Source organism: Babylonia areolata, chromosome 9 (assembly GCF_041734735.1).
Source record: "Babylonia areolata isolate BAREFJ2019XMU chromosome 9, ASM4173473v1, whole genome shotgun sequence".
NCBI lineage: Eukaryota > Metazoa > Mollusca > Gastropoda > Neogastropoda > Buccinidae > Babylonia > Babylonia areolata.
The window spans coordinates 30,186,888-30,198,370 of NC_134884.1; positions in this window are offsets into that span (position 1 = coordinate 30,186,888).

The following is an 11,483-nucleotide window of genomic DNA, read 5'->3' on the forward strand; positions in this document are numbered from 1 at the left end:
ACTGACTCAAATGATGACACCCTCACACACAACCAAAACCGAATATCATTACCGCCTCCAAATAAAACTTGAAAAGGCACGGCCAGAACAGACATTTCAGTCATTGTACTTCCCGTCAAGCTCAGTGGTTTCCCGGGCCACAGTCCAGGCCCCCACAGCCAACCAAGGCTGCAACAGTACCCGCATCCCCGTGTGACAGGGTGTGGGAACATTGGGCCCCACAGGATGTATGTCAGCCGTGTCCGACTATGACCATCAGAACAGCAGAGGAGGCAACTGCTGTCCCAACAACCTGGGCTAGAATTTGATTATAATTGAGAGTGTCTCCCCAGTCTCTCGACCAAGAGGGTCACGTTTTAGGATAGTTGGCGTTGGGATAGCTCCCAAAGGCCAACTAGCCCCCAAGGCTGTGGCACTAGGAGCCAGTGCAATCTTGCCTCCTAGTTTGAGAGTCATAGTCCTTTACAAAAGACGAAACTGTAGATGACTTCCCATTGCAATGGAGAAACCATTGATCATACAGCTCTCATTTTCCTGTTGGCCCAGCTGTAAGTTTATGTCAAGCTATGGTATAAACTGCGCGTTGGGCCGAATTACACTCTGGATGTAGAAAGGACTATACGGTAGTTAGTAGGTAGGAATGTTGAAAGAAAGAACCCGGCGGGGAGGATGACTGATGGTAGTGGATGACGAGAAAGAACAGTCAGTTTGCCCGTGTGACAGTGTTCACTCAAGAACATGAACTTCTCCAGGCTTTGCTCTAGACTGACAGCCGCAGGACGTGCAGAATGAAGGTTCACTCAAAACAGGAGACACGACGAGAACTAACAATTACCATAGTGGTGTAGCCACACTAAGGCTACCAGGGTCTTGGTACACACAGTCGCTTCACCGGCTGAAAGTTCCTACTAGCAGTCTGCACAGCATTCCATGGATACTAAATGTTAGCTAGACACTACTGACATTTCCACACTCTTGTGAATCAAATCTTTCTGCCCTCTGCAGAACAACCTATTTAGTGAAACAAACAGCAACGCCAAACTTACAAAATTGCCACCGATGATTTTCAAGCTGTCTATATCAGAAATCAAGTGTCATTATGACTGAACTTATCTCCAACTTCTCTTCTCTTATTTCACTGCTGCAAACAATGAAGTAGTTCACAAGCTGTTCTCTGCTATTTCCCTGCTCAAAACAAGCAATTTGACAAACATCCCTTCCTGCAAACTAGCAGTTTAACCAATCTCCCCTGCTGCTAAATTGCAGCTTGATAAATAAGAATAATATTCTGCAGGATCGAGATTGAAAGGTCAAGTATATAGACGTTTATCCCCAGCAGACACGAGAGCTGTATGATCAATGGGAAGTCATTTACAGCTTAGTCCTTTGTGTCTTTGTGACTCACAAACTTGGAGGCAAAATTGCACTGGCTCATACTGCTGCAGCCTTATTGGGGCCGGACGAGATGGCCTTTGGGAACCACCCGAATGCCGACTGTCCCACTGGCTTAGATCAGTGCGGCTGTCCCCAAACCCTCTTGGCCGAGAAAGTGGGAATGCAACTTGGGCAAGACACTCTCCACTACAATTCTTGCCCAGATGGTCGGACAGCAGTTGCTTCATATACTGTTCAGATTGTCGAAGTCGGGCATGACTACCATAGACCCCAGCAGACAAAAACCGATTCAGTAGTAACAATCAAGGCTACAGCGAGGAAAACTACAAATGAAGCCTCACTTTGGCTGAGAGGTGTGAGCTAAGAATTTCGATTTCAGTCCTTTTAACAAACGTTGACATACCCTACAGTCCTTTTATCAAACCTCTATCAACACAAATGTTGACATACACTGAGTTAAGCACACCACGGCGTCTCCCACTCGATGAACCCAGGCGAACGCTTATACAGGTGTTGGCTGACATCACACCCGATTGAAACGTTTAAAAGAACGAGAAAGCTCTAAATTAATGTTGATAATATATGTTATCAGTTACCCGATATGATTCGTTTTAAATCGAGCACACGTGTGTGTGTGTGTGTGTGTGTGTGTGCGCGCACACACACACACACACACACACACACACAAAGAAAGCTGAGATTTATTTCACCTTTGGATGAAGCGCATTCCATTACTGACATTTTACCCCCTCCAACAGTTGTGTCAGAATGGATAGACCTAGTCTAAACATAATAGTGTGATCACAATCAGTGGGAAGGACCAACTACAAAAACAAAAAGAAAATAATGATGATAAAAATAAATATGAAATTATTATCAGTGTTGTTTATTTCTAGCACGATAAAATTACTTTCAGGCATTCTCAATGTCAGCGAATCCAGACCACTTTCCTCATCCACCCAATCTCCACCATCACGTTCAATGTTCATGAGGTCGTTGGCACGCCGGGTGATAATTACACTTTCCATTGTGCTGATATCTTCATAGAACTGCCGACACTGAGTTGATGATCTCACTTATGAGCATAGTGGTGATGAGCATAGAGGTGAAGACGGAGGGACAGTGGAAAACCTCAGTAGTCATCACCTTGTAGCAGGAGCTTTTAACGACCATTCCGAGACAACAGATTAGAGGACTGCCGACGAGCGCATTAGCCGAGTGGTTAAAGCGTTGGACTGTCAATCTGAGGGTCCCGGGTTCGAATCATGGTGACGGCGCCTGGTGGGTAAAGGGTGGAGATTTTTACGATCTCCCAGGTCAACATATGTGCAGACCTGCTAGTGCCTGAACCCCCTTCGTGTGTATATGCAAGCAGAAGATCAAATACGCACGTTAAAGATCCTGTAATCCATGTCAGCGTTCGGTGGGTTATGGAAACAAGAACATACCTAGCATGCACACCCCCGAAAACGGAGTATGGCTGCCTACATGGCGGGGTAAAAAAAAAAACCGGCCATACACGTAAAAGCCCACTCGTGTGCATACGAGTGAACGCAGAAGAAGAAGAAGAAGAAGAGGACTGCCCACTAATAACAACCAAAGAACTTCTGAAGACAAAGATGGGGCATGCAGCCACGTTTGATATCACATCCGGCAGTGATGTTTTGCGATGGAATAACAACATCGTCAACGTCAACACTGAAACATGGCATCCATCTACTGAACACAGCACGAAGAAGGTCCAAGTCAGAGAAGAAGTAGTAGATTGTATCGTATTGTATCATTGTATTGCTTTACTAATTTTTGTTACAACAGATTTCTCTGTCTGAAATTTGGGCTGCTCTCCCCAGGGAGAGCGCGTCGGTACTCTGAGAGCGCCACCTTTTTCTTTTTTCCTGCATGTAGTTTTTTGGTTCTGTTTTTTTTCCTGTCGAAGTGGATTTTGCTACAGAATTTTACCAGGGATAACCTTTTTGTTGCCATGGGTTCTTTTACCTGCACTAAGTGCATGCTGCACACGGGACCTCGGCTTACCGTCTCATCCGAATGACTAGCGCGCTCAGATTCTCTCGCTTCCGAGGCGGACACGTTACCTCTAGGCCATCACTCCACTTAGGACCCAGCCATTCCTCATCAAACACCATAACAAGACGATGAAGGGGGGTGGACAGGACGGCACAGAATGTAGAAAGGTACAAAATGGCTATCCATAGCAAGGAGTGGTGGGTGGCCTCTCTTCATTTACTGTCTGCATCAGTCCATTCAGCAGCCATGGCATTTTCATGGACAGACTGAGGTCTCCCCTCGTCTTCCTGGCCGTGCCATTTCGGAGGCATGACCCTCACTCATGCAGCCAGCTCTGCCCAGTCAACCACTGATTCCCCGATGGGGTCAGCCCGATACTCCACCGTGTCGATACTCCCCCGCGTCATCCCCGATACATTCCCTAGAGTTCTAGTTCTGGACATGTCAAGGCATGCATGCGGACTGATTCATATACGCTAAACCACTTCTGCTTTAAAAAAAAAAATAAAGAAATGAAATAATTTTTAAAGAGAGAGAGAGAGAGAAGACGTCTGACCTGCGCATAAACCGAACACGCTGGTGAGACCTTGAAAGACGCTGGGATGATCGGGAATTCCCCCTCGGAAGGAACGCCAGAAGACCAGCCAGGATATTAGGGAGGGTTTGCAGACGGACCCACTTTCTTCTGATTTCGTGGAGGTTCCCCGATTATTTTTGCGAGAACCGCGTGGGCATGCGCGTCTCCATTTTCTATTTTTTCCAGGTCACCGAAAGGCTAAAATTTCGTCGTTGAAATCGCTGTTCTGACAAAAGGATTTTGAACATTTTCGGTGACAATTTTTTGCAAGTTTAAATGATATATTTGGTTTTAGAACAGCACCCATCATTTGCTTTTGTCTTCTATGTTTACTTTGAGCGTGTTCCTTGTCAAATCTCTACCAGTATCTGTTCGAACTGATCCATTTATAAACTCTGCCAAATAGTTGTCCAAACAAAGGCAGTGCAAACTCCGAAAAGCCAGTTACGGTGGTGGGCTGCCCAGGACGTCATATGACCTACTTCTCGCTCTGCAAGCACCGAAAGGTCCACCACGAAAGGGGGTCTGCAGAACCTCCCTGTTAACACCCCACTCCCTTCAATCAGCCAGGACTCCCCCACGGAATACCAGATGGGTCTCCCACATCTACGTCTCACGCCCTCGGGTAATGAAACAAGTACCACGTTTCGCTGGAAAAGGTACCGTTGTTCCAGGAGGTGAGTCCTGAGTCTTGCAAAGACCCAATCACTGTTAATAAGGCACAAGTCAATATGTCGTTATTAACTTAAAACAACAACAGAGGGAAGAGTAGGAGCCCAACTCACACCAACTCCCAGTCCTATCCGATACCGTAAATACTCCTTCTTCCCAAGGAACACCCCGGAGTGGAATGTAATTCCAGACAGTGCAACAGCTGCAGCATCGGAAGAGGCATTCCAGCACCAAATCTGAACAGAAAGGTTTTTTGTGGGGTTTTTGTTTGTTTTTTTCCCTCCCTCAGTGTCTCACCTTAAGTGTGAAGAAATCTTCAACAAGATGAAGGTGTTCACCTGAAGGAAAAAGAGGGTGGGAGAGTGGGCGTAGCTGAGGAAGCAGGAGCAGGAGGCTGAGTTAACAAGTTATATTCAATGAAGGGGAGTGGAATTTTCTACCAGCAGCACCGTCAATTGGCCCAGATCTTATTCATACGTCACGTACTAATCCAGGTTACGTCATGCCCTACGTCATCCGTTGGTCCCCCACTGGTAAATTGATATGTTACCACGATCTCCACTCTTTGGGAAATAACATATGTGCAGATGCCATGTCTCAGGAAATCATTTTTGATCCGTGTTGACGTCAACTCTGATAAGAGGGGGATGGGGGTTGGGGGGGGGAACAGTCGAGGGGTGGGGGACAAAAAAAAAACAAACAAAAAAACCGGACGTCATTGACTACTCAAAGTCGTGGGGTCCAACTGGATCACGACATGGGCGGCATTCAATTCAGCACATCTCATTTCATCTTTTCATTTTGGCATCAGCAACCGCATAATATTGCAACTACCAACTATTTTGATTTAATCTTTAATAATGAATAATAATTTTTTTAGAATACAAGAAAATAAAGGGGGTACATGGGGGCTTGCATCTGCTTGATGGCACTCATTTTGAAACTCACTTCTCAATGTGACCGTACTCTGATCTTACCTTATGCAACAAAATGTTCTCACACGGATGAATGCCAACCCCATATAGCTGGCACAGTTTCCAACCCTCAAACGTGATATATGTTTAGTTCCTTTCCACTTGATGACGTATGTTACACAGAAACGCGGTATCGTTTCTTCATCGAATCGACAAGGACGATGGACTATATATATATATATATATATATATATATATATATATATATATATATATATATATATATATATCAAGGGAATCGTGTCATTCCAGCGTTGTCCCAAGTGAAATCCGGGGTCCGGTTTTGTTTTTCTGATGACTAAAATGCACTGAAGTGTCACGGTGGCAGAAGATCAAGGGTAACAGGATGAAGGGGGATGGGGGGGAAGGGGAGGGGGGAAGGGGGGCGGTATGGGAGAGGCGGCGGAGGAGTGTGTGTGTGTGTGTGTGTGTGTGTGATACCTGTATATTAAATATTCAGAAAGGCAGACGAAACCTTCGAGACTTACGTAGAAATCGAAGTAGAGTGTTGGCCTAGAGGTAACGCGTCCGTTCAGGAATCGAGAGAATCTGAGCGCACTGGTTCGATTCCCACAGTCGCCTGTATTTTCTCCCTCTCCACTAGACCTAGTCATTCGGATCAGACAATAAACCAAGGTTCTGTGTGCAGCATGCACTTAGCGCGAGTAAAAGAACCCACGGCAACAAAATGGTTGTCCCTGGCAAAATTCTGTAGAAAAATCCACTTCGAAATGAAAACAAATAAAACTACAGTCATGAAAAAATAACTAAGTATGGGTGGCGCTCTCATAGTAGCGACGCACTATCCGTCGGGAGAGCAATCCAAATGCAATTCAAATCTATATGGAAAGAAAAGGGTACCATAGAGCAGGGCGTTCCCTTGCATAATGACGGATTTTCTATTGCACCAGTTGAGACATTGATCTTCTGAACTCTGACTTTGACTTCCGCCAAGGTTGATCATGCTGGTGAAGATTTGATGCAAGATGTGCCATTTCAGTTATGTCACTGACCTTTGGCGTAGCTCTGACGTCAGATCTTAACGTCCTGATAACGGGGGGGGAGGCTGTGAGCGGTTTGTTTTCCTAACCACTTGAATTGCCGTCCTGGGGATAATCCCCACGTTTATTTTTGCTATGGACACACACAGAGACAAGCGCGCGTGTACACACACACACACACACACACACACACACACACACACACACACACACACACACACACACACACACAGACACACACACACACACACACACACACACACACACACACACACACACACACACAGACACACACACACACACACAGACACACACACACACACACACACACACACACACACACACACATACACACACGTGAGACATGTATGACATCGAGAAAACCGATTTAGGATGGTTTCATTAAGTCCATGTATATTATTTTGTGTGACTGAGTGAAAAAACCCCAACATAGTGTGAAACCACTGCCGCTGCTCTGAAATGGACGAACAATAACTTAAGCTTGACAATTTAAATGTACAGTCGATGTCAACAAGTACAACCAGTCCGACTGTACACGTATACATGTACATCATAATGGTATTTGATTCATTTCTGGTGCAATGAAGTTTGAATTGCATATCTTTTTTGTTTTTTTTTTTTTTTTTCGTGACAAACACAACGGCAGATGTTTATATATGTGGTCAGTAATATTGCTTCCTTCTACACCTGGAAAGCAAAGATTCTGAGCTGAAATGCAATGACGACTCATACTGTAGCATATAGTATATTTATTTCCCGAGAAAAACTTCTCCTTCTTCTGCATTCGCGGGCTACAACTCCCACGTTCACTCGCATATACACGAGTGGGCTTTTACGTGTATGACCGTTTTTACCCCGCCATGTAGGCAGCCATACTCCGCTTTCGGGGGTGTGCATGCTGGGTATGTTCTTGTTTCCATAATCCACCGAACACTGACATGGATTACAGGATCTTTAACGTGCGTATTTGATCTTCTGCTTGCGTATACACACGAAGGGGGTTCAGGCACTAGCAAGTCTGCACATATGTTGACCTGGGAGATCGTAAAAATCTCCACCCTTTACCCACCAGGCGCCGTCACCGTGATTCGAACCCCGGACTCTCAGATTGAAAGTCCAACGCTTTAACCATTAGGCTATTGCGCCCGTCAACTTTCTCTGTCCTCTTTTCCTCTCCCTATTTCTCCCCTTCCCGTTCTATTCACACTTTTATTACTGTTTTAAAAAAAAAAAAAAAAATTATATGATTAAAAAATATATATTCTGAGCTGAAATGCAATGACGACTCTTACTGTAGCATATAGTATATTTATTTCCCGAGGAAAACTTTCTCTGTCCTCTTTTCCTCTCCCTATTTCTCCCCTTCCCGTTCTGTTCACGCTTTTATTACTGTTTTTTTTTTTAATAATTATATTATTTAAGAAATATATATATATCATTATTTATTTGTGTGTTGTTTTATTATTATTGTTGTTTTGTTGTTGTTGTTTTATTCATTTCCAGAACTCTTACATTCATTTGTGTATCTCCATACTTGATACTTATGCACTTTGATGACCCCCCCCCCCCACCCCCCCCCCCCCCCCCTTCTATTTTACATCTGCAACTGAGAACAATGGGAAGCTCTTTTCGGTTTCTTTCTTTCTTTTTGAAGCTGTGTAGGCTTATCCATCCCCCATTCCCCGCTGCTTCTCGTGATTTATATCCTTCGAAGGCCGCGGCTTATGCAAACTCAGCTGGAAACGTCTCGAGCCCTGTCAATGTTTTTCTGTCAGTCACTTTCGGATTTTTCTATTTTTGGTGAGAAAATACCGACATACGTAAAAGCTATCCACACACACACGCACACACACACACACACCACACACAACACACACACACACACACAACAAGACCAGAGTGGTTATACATAGACCCAGCTGAGTTTTCCACGCTTGAGTCAACAAAAGGAGAGACACAGTCAACAACGGGCGGGCCTGGTTCCTTTGTTGAACCAAGTCATCCAGTCGTGATATCTCAGTAACGGAGCTTTGTCATTGAATCGGGTTCTCGGTAAGTATAAACCTCTCAACAGCGAGCAAACAAAGCTTCTAAAGCCAACAAAACATAGCAACATCGGGAAATCTGTTGAGAGAAAAGAAAAACGCGGACCCGATTCTTACAAAGACGTTGGGTAATCGACGTAAGCATTCAAGGGGCACTACTGGCTCCAGTCACAGTTCTCCCCCCCACCCCCCGCCCTCCCGAGATGTGTCACTCAAATGAGGTGTGTGGCCAAAACATGACACAAGAGATACTAGTGTCTTTGGCCAAAATGAGTTGAAGGCTGGAAGAAAGGGGAAATTGTGTTGCCGGTGAGTTGGCGTCCAGTGTACCAACTAAAAACACACAGTCTGTAACCGGACATTCTCTGTACTTCTAAGCTTTTCTGAATCATTCCCTTTGTCGAAGACCACTCTCCCGATTGCCGGTGAGTCTGAAAGGTGAGAGGGTGAGCCTGGTAGGGGTAGTATGGGGGCTGGGAGGGGGGGGGGGAAGTGAAGAGATTCAAGTCAGGTGTCTATATAGGACCATTTAATCTGTCTTGGTCTGACTCCGTGGTCACGACACACGGCGGAAGACTGTCAGAGTCATCAGCGGTGCCTCAGTCCAAAACCCACCCAGGGTTACAAGACCGATGACGATGACTTCTATGACCATGGCCTTCGCCGCGAAAGAGTACCATGATATGACCGATCAAGACAAGGGCAAACATTGACTACCATGCGACGGGCGCAATAGCTGAATGGTTAAAGCGTTGGGCTTTCAATCTGAGGATCCCGGGTTCGAATCACGGTGACGGCGCCTGGCGGGTAAAGGGTGGAGATTTTTACGATCTCCCAGGTCAACATATGTGCAGACCTGCTAGTGCCTGAACCCCCTTCGTTTATATACGCAAGCAGAAGATCAGATACGCACGTTAAAGATCCTGTAATCCATGTCAGCGTTCGGTGGGTTATGGAAGCAAGAACATACCCAGCACGCACACCCCCGAAAGCGGAGTATGGCTGCCAACATGGCGGGTTTAAAACGGTCATACACGTAAAAGCCCACTCGCGTATATACGAATGAACGTGGGAGCTGCAGCCCACGAACGCAGAAGAAGAAGACTACCATGTACCCGTTTTTAGCAATAGTTAAAGCCTTGCTCAACACCCCCACCCCCAATCTCCACTCCACCCCTCCTCCACCCACCCGGGCCCCGCTTCTCTCATCCCTGCCCCCACTCCAATGAAGTCCTATCCTGGCCGCTGATTCTGTCCCACACTGATCTGATCTCGTGGGAGAAGTTTGACCGCCCACCCCGTGCCCCTTTTGTACGGATTTTCGTGCTTGGAAGATAAATAAAAAGGAGGCCCTTGAGTAACGCTGACGTGAGGACGTGCTGAAGTGGGTATACGAGGAAGAGGGCATTGCACGGCCCCTATTTTAACCGCTCTCTCTGTTTGTACATGTTGTTGTTTGTTTTTGTTTTTTGTTGTTTGTGTGTGTGTGTTTATATTTGGGTGGTGGTGGTGGTGTTTTTCTACACACACACACACATACACACACTCAACCGTTAATGGATCAGATATAACACAGAATGGGGTTTTCATTCTTTCGTTCGTTTTGTTATCCTCGCTATCTATTCATTTATTTTATTTATTCTTTTTCTTCTTCTTCTTCATTATTCAATCATCATTTTATTCTATTGCATGCAAAGTGCATTTCCTCATTGAAAACAGGACGCCGTCGATCATTGCGAGATAAAAATAGCTCAACGATTTGAGAAGCGAAAGAAGTTCGATCTGTTTTATTTCTATCATTTCCATGGGACTTTTACCCTTCTTTTCTTTCTTTTAATGTAGGGGAATGAAAGGAATATGCAATGTTAGTGACTTGACTGACCCCCCCAAGGTCGGGGTGGCAAGGTTGGGTAAACGACATATGGAAGGTACGGATAACGGTATCACTGGAAGGGTTTAGTAAGTGGGACTCAGTGCACTTATGATGCTCCCATACACAGCTGACCGCGCACGCCGGTGTGTGTGTGTGTGTGCGTGTGTGTGTGTGTGTGAATGTGCGTGTTTGTCACTGTGTGTGCACGAAACTCATGCTGATGCTGATGAAACAGACAGGTGGTTCTTGTGTTACAATCTTGTATTAAGATTGCACTTGTAAGCACACAGAGATACTAGAGACACACACACACACACACACACACACACACGCACGCACGCACGCACACACACACACACGCACGCACGCACGCACGCACGCGCGCGCACACACACACACACACACACACACACTTACGGCAAAAGACGCTCAAAGCCGAACAGGAAGAACACATCAGTCAAGGCTGCATGTTTTTGCAACAACAGTGACCGCACAACTAGCGTTGAAAAGAGACACACCGGGGCCTCAGTGTATCATGAACACGACGATTTTCAGGGCTTGTTGTTCAGATCTGGTTTTCGATCCTCCCATTCTGCCACTGCTCGGGGGAGGGGGAGGGGGGGGGGGGGGGAAGGAAGGTCAGCCAGTTGTGTTTTCAGTGTCTTGTTGTAACGTCGGTCACGTTCATATCCTGGTAGTGTTAGACAGGTCCGAAAGATACAGACACCTGCGGTAAACATTGGTACTTTTGATTAAGACTCGCGACGGGCGCAATAGCCGAATGGTTTAAAGCGTTGGACTTTCAATCTGAGGGTCCCGTGTTCGAATCTTGACAATGGCGCCTGGTGGGTAAAGAGTGGACATTTTTCCGATCTCCCATGTCAACCATTGTAAACGACC